At 36.8% G+C, this 13,396-nt stretch overlaps 1 protein-coding gene across 1 annotated transcript in view; it reads left to right on the forward strand.

Annotated features, from left to right (window-relative positions):
• Positions 1-13,396, forward strand: part of LOC134372946 (zinc finger protein 208-like) — a 563,224-nt gene that overhangs the window by 469,456 nt on the left and 80,372 nt on the right.

Genomic DNA, 13,396 nt, shown 5'->3' on the forward strand with positions numbered 1-13,396 from the left:
ATGATGACTAAATGTAATTTAGTATCTTGGATGAAATAAGGAAGAAAAATAAAAACATTAGTTCAAACTAAGGAAATCCAAACAAAGTATAAATTTGTTAATAGTGCATCAATAGTACAATAATTGTAACAAATGTAATAACATGGGATATTAATAATAGAGTACAGGGTATATGGGAACCCTGTACTGTCTTTGAAGTCTTTTTTCCATACACCTAAAACTGTTCTAAAAGTAATGTTCATTAATTTTTTAAAAATCTAAATAATTTGCGAAAGTCAATGAATATTGACTTGCAAACACAAATGAAATGAAAATTGTCTAGAAAAATCTACTCTACCAATATTGACAGTAGTAGAGACAGACAATCTAAAACAGACCATGAGATGAAACATTGTAAGATGATTTAATGAAGAAATTCTTAAAATCTTTTAAAAATGCATTTAAATCTATGCAACTTGAAATACTCAAAGGACACTGAAGAAATAGAAAAAGTTTAAAATAACTTTTTGTATCTGAAAAGAATATTGATACCAAGATTTTTATAAAATTACTGCAAATAAAGGATTACAGAAAATGCTACTGTCTGCATATACATAGGAAAATCTTATGTAAAATACTGTCAGACTGTTTACAGTTGTTGTCTAAAAATAATATATGATGAGCAAATCCAATTTATACCAGGAATGCAGGTAAGATTTAATATTAGAAAGTCCATTTAGATATATAGATAAAGAGAAAAATTGGGTGTTAATGCATAAACTAAAAAAAAAAGGCTATTGGCAGAATTCAACAGGGATTAATGTTACATTTAAACAGTAAACTAGAAATTGATGTATCTTCACACAAATGACAGGATAAAGCCCTCTTAGTTCATTTGAGGAACACTAGGAAAACTTCCACTAAAGTTACAAATAACAGTAAGGAGTCCCAAATCTTTATATACAATATCACCTTGGAAGAAATAGCCAAGACAATTTAGCAAAGAAAAGAAGTGAGAAAAGAATTGTAAGCAAAAGGGAAAATGTCTATTTGTAAATGATATTATGTTTCTGAAAACACACTAAAAGGTAGAAAATTGTAACACAAATAATACTGTAAACAACAATTTGAATGGTTGCACAATTTGAATGTACTAAACATAATGAAAATTTTATATTGTGTGTATCATATTATAATAAAAAAGTTAAAAAATTTATAAGATAATACATAGTATGTAACATAACATAAAATAATATATAATTTAAAAACACCTAGACTTAAAAAAGTTTTAACTGGGACACCATCAGGCTGAGACAGCTCCAGTGCCTTTGATTGCTGCTTAGGCAAATCAAGCCCAATATGAACAGTAAAAAGAACCTTATGCTTAGCTAATCGGAAAACAACAACTAACTCATTACATATTCCATTTATTTATTCTTTTACCCTCAGCTGCTTTTCCTACTTCTTTCCATTTATACCCAAAACTTTCACCTGTGTAAGGAATGTTAGGATCAGCCACTGTGCTAGTCGAGAATACAGGCAGCAATACTAGTCTGTCAAGTACCTCCCCCTCAGTCCACTCCTACTTGCATATGATAAGGTTACACAGGTGGAGAACTAGTGGGCTATTTTTCCCACCAGGCAGTAGAACCACATTCACTGTTAACCCCAATTTTGCAAGATGAGGATGAAAGCACAAGCTGTCCTCATCAGGCCCTTAGGAATTCTGACATAAGGTTTAAAAACATAGTTACAGTTTTGTGTTTGTGAATCATCCCTGCTTCCAGCATTTGAAGTTGGAAGCCATGGTCATTGGACCACTGCATTGGGTAGGGAAAAAAAAAAGGTGAGGCCCTATAAATAACAAGGAAAAAAGTATAATCATTATAGTAGCATACTCCTCTCTTAGTAAGAATTGCATTCTCCTCCCCCCACTTCCCAAGATCCACCGTAAAAACAGAGGAAAATCTAGTGGGGACACTCTATTTGTCCCACTCAAGTTGAGTGTAAGCACACTCATGAAACCGCGTAAGCCAACCCTTCGTGCTTTTATCGTCCCCTGTTTTAGACAGCCAATGTTCTATTTGCCCATTCTAATTCTCTATCAAACTATTACTCGGGGTTACCTCTCTGCCTACTGTTGGGCATTATGGAATGTACAGTGTGTTCCTTGGTTTGGAGAAATAATGGTCTGCCCTCCAAATCTGTGCAAAACCTTCTGTTCTGGTTTTTCTAGCACTCTGAGCATTTGCCACTACCACCTAGTGAGCAAAACCCAGTCCAAAATTAGGGTGTATTCCTGTTTAGTCCCATTTGTAGACTCATTCCACTCCCGACCCTCGCCATGGCTACTACCATCAGTCTCACTTGCCACCTATGTTCTGGGCCTTCCCACCAGGGAATCTGCCACAGGGCCACGTGTAGTCTGTCTCTGTTGCTGGCAGACAGAATAGTCCTTACTTGCATTTTGTGTCTCAGAGGATTGAAGAGGAACATAGACTTAGCCCATCTCTGCATTGCTGCAGTGCCCCTGTGTCTACTCATTTCACGGACCTATGTGGCCACCTTAAGTTAGCACGTGGGAGTATCTACTTGTCACTTCCAATCACCTTTGGAACCTGGAAGGGAGTTCTGACGTGTTATACTTTAGTGTACCCATTAAATTTCCATAGGGCTGTGCAGGTACACCTTCATTTTTTATTTTGGGGTTTTTTTTTTGACAGTTGGCTGGTACCCATGACCTTGATGTTACCACCACTACACTCTTCCAAGTGAGCTAATCAGGTACCCTTTTAACAGGCCATGTTTCCATTGCCCTACTGCCTGATTGTATCGACAGGCCTTTGGCTACTGCCTTTGAGTGTTTTTACTACTGTTCAATTCTTCCATAACTGTTACAAAAACAATGCAATTCATCTCACTGAGCTGACTTGTTTTTGTCTTTATTGATCAGAGTGGCATCCTTCCAGACAGATGTGGTTTATTCACCTTGAACCACCATCCACAAACCAAGCCACACATTGTTAGTTGAGAGCTGTCCAATGACAGACTCCAGTAGCTCTTCTTAAAATTCTGGAGTTGGTCCTGGGGACTTGTATCTCCTCCTTGCATTCCCCGGTTAGCATTGTCCTGTAAATATCATTTAAATTCTCTACCCCAAAGTCCTAGGAGTCACCCCTGGGATGCACTCACAGGCTTTTGCCATAAGCCCCATTCTAGGCTTCATAAAGAACTAACACACAGAAAATTTTTTCCTACCAGCACTCCAGGCTTTATCTTACATTTTGTGGGCTCAAGCAATCTTACTGGTCCCATTTAGAATGTCCAATTATATTGAGGGATGGGTGGATTTACATGCCTTCTGTTTTACAGTACTAGATACTGGACATGTCTCCCAGCCAGATACATTGTCCATCTGTACTAGCCCATTTCTGTTGCTTACAACAGAATACCTAAAACTGGGTAGTTTACAAAGAAATGGAATTTACTTCTTACAGATTTGCAGGCTGTGAAGTACAAGGTCCAGGGAACACATTTGGTGAGGGCCTTCTTCTGGCTGGGAACTCTCTACAGAGTGCCCTGGGGAGCAGGGTGTCACATGGCAAGAATGGGCTGAGCAAGGGAAAGCTCACTTCCTTACTTGTTCTCCTTATAAAGCTACCAGAATCATGCTCATTACTCCACGAATGGGTCACTCCATTCACAAGGGCACAGTTCTCACAAACTGATCACCTCTTAAAGGCTCCACTTTTCAATTACTGTAATAGGATTTCCCACCCTCTTGACACTGGGGTCAAGTTTAACATGGGGGTCAAGTTTCCAATGCATGAACTTTTGGGGGACACATTTAATCCATCACACACACACAATAATACAATCAGGTAAAAGAGATGCCACAACTTCACAAGAAGCATATTTAAATACACTAACTTTTCTATACAGCTTTACCTTAATTCCATCAACCCTTACTTTTTAAACTGCTGCCTCTGTTAGGACTTTATCTATAGGTTTAGGCTTTATAATTCTAGGTGGGAAAAGTGTTTCCCAGCTAGACATAATATCCATTCCCATAAAACACTGAGGTAAAGGAGAAGCAAGTTCTTTACATAAAGCCTGTTTAATCATTTCAACTTTCATAATCCTATTAGCTCTTACATTTTTATGTTTTCTCAATTTAATTGTAGCCCACGTCAGGGCATCACCAATGGATCTTATTATCACAGTACATGAGGCGCCAATATCAAAAAGTCCCAGAAATTTCCCTTCATACCACCCTCCCACCATTTTACCCACTTGTGAACATAAGGTTTTAGGTCCCCAGAAGGGGGTTGATCCAAAGGACCCTTGTTCATTTGTCAATCTTTACCTTGATTAATCTGCTTCAACATTGTCCAGAGCAATTGTTGATCAGCTTTTCCATTGCAATCTTTGCCTTCTGATTTTTAAAATTTCTCCAAACCAGGGTAAATGCAGTAAACCTGTTTAGAACCCTTTTACGCTGGAGGACAAGCAGGGGCTCCCTTTGGTCCACCCAACCTTTGATAGTGTTGTATCATGATCTTTGATTTAACCCCATCAATTTTCATTTTGTTTATCCTATTTCTTAAGAGCCACCTAAAGATTTTCACCCTGCTGGAATGAGTCCCTTGACTTACCTGTTCTTTTCCCCTTAGTTTCACTTTATTGATGTTTTCTTCATTCACTTTTCTTAATAATTTTTGAAAAATTCTTCAAATTCCTGGGAGGCGTCCTTTGATTCTTCCCTCTGCCTTCCCTCATTGTTGACTGACCTAGTGTTTTTGTTAGCACATGTAAGACCCATGGTGTAAAGCTCAGGCAACACATTTAGTAAGGTTTCCTGAACTGTCCTTTGGTTTTGCAGAAGTAAAGTTATATGGGACAGCTACATTAAAGGGTCCCCCTGAACCACAGCATTTACCATGACCTGTCTAATGAGCATATTCAGCTATTGATTATCCCAGTCATCACAAAGCCAGTCCCACATGGCTTGCATACAAAGCATATTAGCTACCTCCTCTGGGGTGTTCCAATTTGCATTTATAGGTGGAGTCTGGCTGTCTCCATTCTCAAAGTAAACAGACCTTACAGTGGCTTATACCAGGACACCTAACTGACTGTTCTCTCAGAAATAACCTTTCTCTGTCTGGATTACCTACAGCCATCTGAGATTGTTCCATAGCCAGCTGTGAGCCCTGCACCAACCCAAACATGTTCTTCCACTCCACAGTATTTATAACCAAAAATATTGCCCCTAAATAAACACTCTCACCTCACCTAATGTGTTACCACTCCATACCATGGGTGACCACATGGCCTTTCTTTTTCCCCTTAGTTTCCCAGGAATCAAAAGTCCTTTATTTCTCTCGCTTTTATCATTTTTCTCCCCAAATCACATTTCTGTGAGCCAAGAATGTCTTAGCAAGTCCCAACTCTGATATTAATTTGAAGAGAAAAAAAACTGTTATCCTCTGCTCTCACACCGCAAGATCAATACAGAAGACTTCTGTGACCAAAGCTCTGAGAATTTCTCCTCATCAGCAACTAAGCAATTGATTCTGCAGAGGATACCAGCTGGGTGCCCTCTAATTCAATATTATTCTGACACCATCTACCTGGAGTTGGCATCAGATCCCGTAGGTTTCTTGCTCAGTACCACAAAACTATCCCAAGTTCAGATTTTAGTTGCAAGCCTCAGGTTGCCTGACCTGTGCTTCCGGCTATAAATTGGGGTTCCCATGACCTACTCCTCAGGTTTGATTAATTTGTGAGACCAGTGCAAAAACTGAGGGAAACACATGATTACAGGTTTATTATAAAGGATTTTATGAAAGATACAGATGAAGAGATACATAAGGTGATGCTATATGAGAAAAAAGATTGAAGGTTACATACCCTCTCTGGGCATACCAACATACAGGAAGCTCCCTGAACCCACTCTTTTGGTTTTTTAGGGAAGCAACAATACTTAGGCATGAATGATTAAACCATTGGTCAGTGGTGATCAAATTAACCTTGAGCCCCTCTCTTCAGGAAATAGAAACTATTTACAATATTTAATAGAAATATTATGTATATTTCTATTTCTATATTGAAAGCTATTTTTTTTTTTTTCGTGTCTGGCCAGTATGGGGATCCAAACCCATGACCTTCATGTTATAAGGCTATGCTCTAACCAACTGAGCTAACTGGCCAGCCTCTATATTAAATTTAGAATTTAATAGAAAATATTTGCCCATCATATATCTGACATAGGACTGACATGTAGAATATGCTAAAAATTTTAGAATAACTTAAGACAAATAAACCATCCTGCCATCTGCCTGACTGAGGGCTGCCTGAAGTGGCTCCTGAGGTCCTGGGTGCACTCCAGCCACTGCTACAGACATGGCTTCTGCATGGGGGGCCCACCACAGCCACCACCACAGCCACTCCTGGTCCAAAGGCAGCTCTTGGCCATAGCAGCAGGATGTTATATAATAATAAAGGGACCTATCAAGCAAGAAGACATAATGGTCACAAATATATATACAATCAACGCTGGAGCACCCAGACACATAAAACAAACACTATTAGACCTAAAGAAATAGATAGACTCTAATACAATAATAGCTGGGGACCTGAACACCCCTCTCTCAGCATTGCACAGATCATCTAGGCAATAAATCAACAGAGAAACACATGATTAAAACTATACTTTAGACCAACTGGTCTGGCAGATATCTACAGAACATTTCATCCAACAACTACAGAATATACATTATTCTCATAAGCATATGTAACATTTTCCCAGATAGACCACATGTTAGGTCTTAAAATAGGTCTCAACAAATTTTTAAAAATTGAAATTATTTCCAGTATCTTTTCAGACCACAATGGATTAAACTAGAAATCAATAACAAATGAAACTCTGGAAACTATACAAATACGTGGAAGTTAAACAACATGCTCCTGAATGACTTATGGGTCCAAAAAGAAATTAAAGAGGAAATTAAAAAATCTCTTGAAACTAATGAAAATAAAGAAACATCATACCAAAACCCATGGGATACTGCAAAAACAGTACTAAGAGGGAAGTTTATTGCAATAAATGCTTACATTAAAAGAACAGAAATATTTCAAATAAACAACCTAATTCTACTCCTCAAAGAAGTAGGAAAAAAAAAAAAAAGTCCAATCCCCAAAGTAGCAGACTAAAAGAAATAGTTATTATCAGAGCAGAACTAAATGAAATACAGATCAAAAAAAATTACAAAAGATCAATGAAACAAAAAGTTGTTCTTTTAAAGAAGATAAACAAAATAGACAAAGCATAAGCTAGTCTAATTTTAAAAGGAGAGATTCCATGACTGTTTTGAGGGACCCTCATGTAAATGAGTGCAGGGGGGTGGTCTGATTCAGGCTTTGGAAAGTCAGTTGTGGGAACTGACTGTAGCTAATAAAGCATACTTGTCCCCTTGGGGAGGGGTGGGAGGGTAGGGTGGGAAGACAGAGAAGATCCAAATAAAAAAATCAGAAATGAAAGAGGAGACATTACAACTGATCACAGAAATATAAAGAATCATTAGAGACTATAAACAACCATATGTCAACAAACTTTAAAACCTGGAAGAAATGGATAAATTTCTGGAACACACAATCTACCAAGAATTAACCAAGAAAACATTGAAAACCTGAATAAACTAATAACAAGCAATGAGATTGAAGCAGTAATTAATCAGCAGTCTCCTAAGAAAGAAAAGCCCAAGACCAGATGGCATTAATGCTGAATTCTACCAAACCTTTAAAGAGACATTAATTAATTCCAATTCTTTTCAAACTATTCCAAAAAATTGAAACAGAAGCCATTCTCCCCAATTCATTCTATGAGGCCATGATCATGCTGATATGAAAGCCTGACAAAGATACAACAATAAAAGAAAATTACAGGCCAATATCTTTGATGAACACAGATGCAAAAATCCTCAACAAAATATTAGAAAAAGAACATAGCAACACATTAAAAAAATTGTATACCATGATCAAGTGGGATTCATCCCAGGGTTGCAAGGATGGTTGAACATATGCAAGTCAATAAATGTGATACACCACATCAACAAAATCAAGGACAAAAAAAACCCCATATGATCTTTTCAATAGATGCAGAAAAAACATTTGATAAAATTCAACATCACTTCATGATAAAGACTCAGCAAATTACATATAGAAGGAAAGTATTACAGCATGATAAAAGCCATATATGATGAACCCACCTCCAATATCATCCTGAATGGGAAAAAGCTAAAGACACCCATTCTCACTGCTCCTACTTAACATAGTATGAGAAGTACTATCCTGAGCAATCAGGCAAGAAAAAGAAATAAAGGGCATCCAGACTGGAAAAGATGAAGTCAAAGAGTTCTTCTTTGCAGGTGATCCTATAAATAGAGACACCTAAAGACTGTACAAAAAACTCTTAGAGCTGATAAACAATTTCAGTAAAATTGCAGATGCAAAATCGACACACAAAAATCAGTAGTGTTTTTATACTCCAATAGCAAACTAGCAGAAAAAGAAATCAAGATAACAAGTCTATTCATAATAGTCCCTCTCTCTCTTTCTCTCTCACACACACACACACACACACACACACACACACACACACAAACACATACACATAAAACCTAGGAATCAATTTGACCAAGGAGGTGAAAGATCTCTGCAATGAGAACTACAAATCACTCTTGAAAGAAATTAAAGAGGACACAAAAAGGTGGAGAGACATTCCATGCTCTTGGATTGGAAGAATTAACATTGTGAAAATGTCTGTACTACCGAAAGCTATCTACAAATTCAATGCAATCCCCATCAAAATACCAATGACCTTCTTCTCAGAAATAGAAAAAAAATCATAACATTCATATGGAGCAACAAAAGACCTCAGATAGTCAAAGCAATCCTGAGCAAAAATAAATAAATAAATAAAGCCATAGGCATAACACTACCTGACTTCAAATTATACTATAAAGCTATATCAACCAAAATAGCATGGTACTAGCCTAAAAACAGACACTCAGACAGAATAGAGAACCCAGAATAGAGAACCCAGAAATCAAACCACATACTTATAGCCAATTGATCTTTGACAAAGGCAACAAGAACATGCATTACAGAAAAAAAACTGCCTTTTCAGTGAACGGTACTGGGAAAACTGGACATCCATATGTAGAAGAATGAAACTAGACCTATACTACTTGCCATATAACAAAGTCAACTCAAAATGGATTAAACACTTAAATATAGGACCCAAAACTATTACACTCCCAAAAGAAAAAATAGAAGAAACACTTCAGGAAGGAGAACTAGAAAAAGACTTAATGAATAAGACCCCAAAAGCACAGGCAACAAAAGAAAAAATGAACAAATGGGATTAACTCAAACGAAAAAGCTTCTGCACTGCAAAAGAAACAATTAATAGGGCAAAAAGGCAATCCATGGAATGGGAGAAAATATTTGCAAACTATGCATCCAGCAAGGGCTTAATACCCAGAATATACAAGGAGCAAAGGAGCTAAATAGGCATTTCTCAAAGGAAGATACACAAATGTCCAACAGACACATGAAAATATGCTCAACATCACTAAGCATCAGGGAAATGCAAATCAAAACCACACTGAGATATCATCTCACCCCAGTTAGACTGGCCATTATCAAAAAGACAGTGAATAAGAAATGCTGGTAAGGATGCAGAGAAAAGGGAACCCTACTACTCCTTCGTGGGACTGTAAATTAGTGCAGCCATTATAGAAAACAGTGGGGAGTTTCCTCAAACAACTACATATGATCTAGCAATCCCACTGCTGGGCATATACCAAAAGGAATGAAAATCACCATATTGTAGTGCTATCTGTACTCCCATATTTATCTAAACTCTATTTACAATAGCTAAGAATTGGAACCAACCTAAATGTCCATCAGTGGATGACTGGAGAAGGAAAATGTGGTATATATACACCATAGAATACTACTCTGCCATAAAAAAAAGAATGAAATTCTGCCATTTGCAGCAACATGGATGAACTTGGAGAAAATTATGTTAAATCAAAAAAGCCATGCACTGAAAGAGAAATACCACATGTCCTCACTCATAAGTGGGAGCTAAGAAAAATAAACAAAGAAATAAAAAAAGAAAGAAAGACACAACAATCACAATAGTTCACGGAACTTTCAAAAGGAGAGAACAGAACTGAGACCACCAGAGGTGGGAAAGGGGGAGAGGGAGGAGGGGCTCAGCAAGAAACTGGTAAAGGGCACAAAAAATGATTACTTTGTGTAATGTTGTTTATACTAATTATCTTGATTTGAGCATCACATATTGCACACAGGTATGGATATTCAATGCTGTATTCCACAGATATGTACAATCAACTAAGTTTCAATTAATAAAAATAAAATAAAATATAAATAAGCAAATACATAAGTAAAAAAAAAAAAAAGAAAAAATTAGAAAATGGACAAACACATGAAGAGACATTTCACCAAAACAGATATAAAGAGAGAAAACAGGAGGATGAAAAAATTTCCAACACTACTAGCTATCAAATGTTAGACCTCTGCATTTTCTGCTTTCTCCGTGTGAACTGATTCCCTTTAGAGATCATGGAAAAGGAAGAGCTCTTACCAAACACTGCAAAATGTCTTTGGTGATATATATGAGAAACTTGTAAATGTTTCTAGAACATGACAATGGGAACACAGGTTATATGCTTAGCTAACAAAGCGTGCACTATCATTGTTATTACTAATGAATTGTAAATTGCAGTTCAGGCATTTAATATTAAGAATCATAAACTCACACCTCAGGGACTGAATACCTCCCCTGAAAGACTCGATAATCTTGGTTTTTTTTGTTGTTTTTTTTTTACAGGATTATGAAGAATGTATCTCCATTTAATTTAAATATTAATATATAGCTAACAGTGATCCATGATATAAAAATATAGACATAAAAGAAAGTTACCATAATCACAATGATACATGAAGATAAACTCTTTAAAAATGACAAGCGATACTAACAAAATAAGTATAGGTATTGAGTAGAAAGTGAGAACAAGTTTAATATAACAGATGAGAAATGCAGGTTCGACAGAGAGAGTGCAGCTTAGCTCCAGAGACTAAGCAGGGCCCACACCAAGTTTAACACAAAAGTAAGTTCACTATGGACATCAAGTCTAACTGAAAAGCAAGAAAAACATACTTAAAGTTCAGTACAAAGTGCAGGTTGGCTCAAGAGAATGAGCAGCTGCTTGCTAAAAGTAAGTTTGATACAAAGTAAAGAGTACAGGCACCTCAGCTGCAAAGTACAGGCTGCCTCCAGGAAAGTGAGCAACAACCCTGCCTTAGGCTGGGATTAGGCTTTTACAGTTTCTCTATCTAATGAATATTCAGTCAAGGGGTGGTCCCCAGTTATGTAACATTGAGTCTTGCACATGCTCAGCTGGTCTCTTCCTGGAGCATGTTCATTTGTCAGGCCCTATCACATGCACCAGGCATATTCAAGAATATTCTGTGCTCTCTACTGAGCATGCTGAGCCGCTAGATTTGCATAAGTAAGCCCTTTGTGATCTCATTTTCTCAGTGTTAGTGCTGATAATAGGTCTAACTTGTAATAGTAACTTTCCTTCAGGGGAGAGCTCAGAGGAAGGGGCCTGAGATCTCAGGGAGTGCCTGGAAACCCAGAGGTGTGTCCTGAAACCTGAGCCCAGGGAAACTGAGCACCTCCTATACCACAAGTACAATTTATACACAAAAGCAAAAAGTCATCTCCGTTGAAAATTTAAAAATTAATGAAAATTAGTTAATAATGAACCAGGGTATTGCTCAGTACCATAAACTGAAAAGGACATTGTCATAGCCTTTGAAAAAATGCCCTTCTAGTAAAATTGCTTTGTCATGTTTATTATACATTTCCAAACATTAATTTTCATTTAACTAGTGTAAAAATACCTTAGGCAATTTACCTAAACAATATTTCAAAAAGATTTTCAATAAGCATATTGTGTAATGGGACCTATGTGTGCAGCAAAAAAAAGGAATGTATTAAGCAATTACTGAGGAAGAAAACTGGGATCTTTCCTAACTGAAATGTCAGGAGTTTCAAGAGTAAACATTCAGTGTTGTATACTCAAACTCCATTTGTGATGTTTGATTGCAAACACCTTTTACACCTCTGCACTCCCATTTCCTATTCTGTCTATCTGAGAAAGCTGATCATTAATGCCTTAGTGTTCTCTCTTTTGGCACCAGCTGGAAATTCAAACCACATGTGGATTTCATAACTCCATCTTTTCAAAAAACAGAACATCCCAAGAAGTCACTTTTCCCTGTCTCTGAAGCCATGTTTGGACCAGCTTGTGAAGTTAACTCTGCTTTCCCCAGATAGCCTCACTATCTAACAAAAATTCCCATAAGACTTCAGTGTATAACATCATCATTCTCAATACCGAAACCAAACGTTAGGTGGAGTTCAATCCAGATCCAGTGGAATGGTCACAAGTTCAAATAACCAAAAATGTTATGTGAGTAAGTTGCTAGTACATATGATGTTTCTAGTATATCTACCCAAACAAATCAAAATTCCCATTCTGTATGTTCATTCTTAAGAGGAAATTCATAAACATTAATCCTTTCAAATTATATCACTGAGCACTCCATGGACAAAAATGACATGTTATTTTTATCTTATTCTCCACATTTCCTTTAATTTTATGTTTTTCATTTTCTTACTACATGTGTATTTTCCCTTTATGTAAATCTAGATGTGCACCATAGCTCTTACTTGGCACACAAAAAAGAGGCGTGTAAAAAAATAATAATATGGTGCATATTCATCAACAGTGATGCAGGTTTTAGAATGTACGAATCTGAAGTTGCACTGCTATTGGATTTTCATGATGCTCTCATAAGTATCCTAGGGAAGTGAGCAAAGAATAACTCAAGTGCAAAGTATGAGTATATGTTCCAAAAATTATGTTATTTGTTCTAGACCTTTCAACCTTAAGACCCTAATGGTGCATCATTCTGGTAGTGAAACATCCTACTGAGGTGAATAGAACTATGTTGGTAGAAAGACTACGATTCATTCAAAGCCATGAAAAAAAATTAAATTTTATTAAGACGTGAGATCTATAATACACTCTAAATAAACCAGTAGCAAAATGAGACAACAGCAGTTACATGAGAATCTTATTCAAGAACATGCTATTCTGGTTCTTTTGATTAAACTTTCCACCCTGATAATTGTTCTCTTCAATCTCAAAAATAAGACTAATTTTTCATCACTCTAATATATAACAGCTATTGCCATTCTATGGAGAAAGAGGTTCCACTTCTCTGGTATTATTTCTACCACATAATCACT

Source organism: Cynocephalus volans, chromosome 3, assembly GCF_027409185.1.
Source record: "Cynocephalus volans isolate mCynVol1 chromosome 3, mCynVol1.pri, whole genome shotgun sequence".
Classification (NCBI taxonomy): domain Eukaryota; kingdom Metazoa; phylum Chordata; class Mammalia; order Dermoptera; family Cynocephalidae; genus Cynocephalus; species Cynocephalus volans.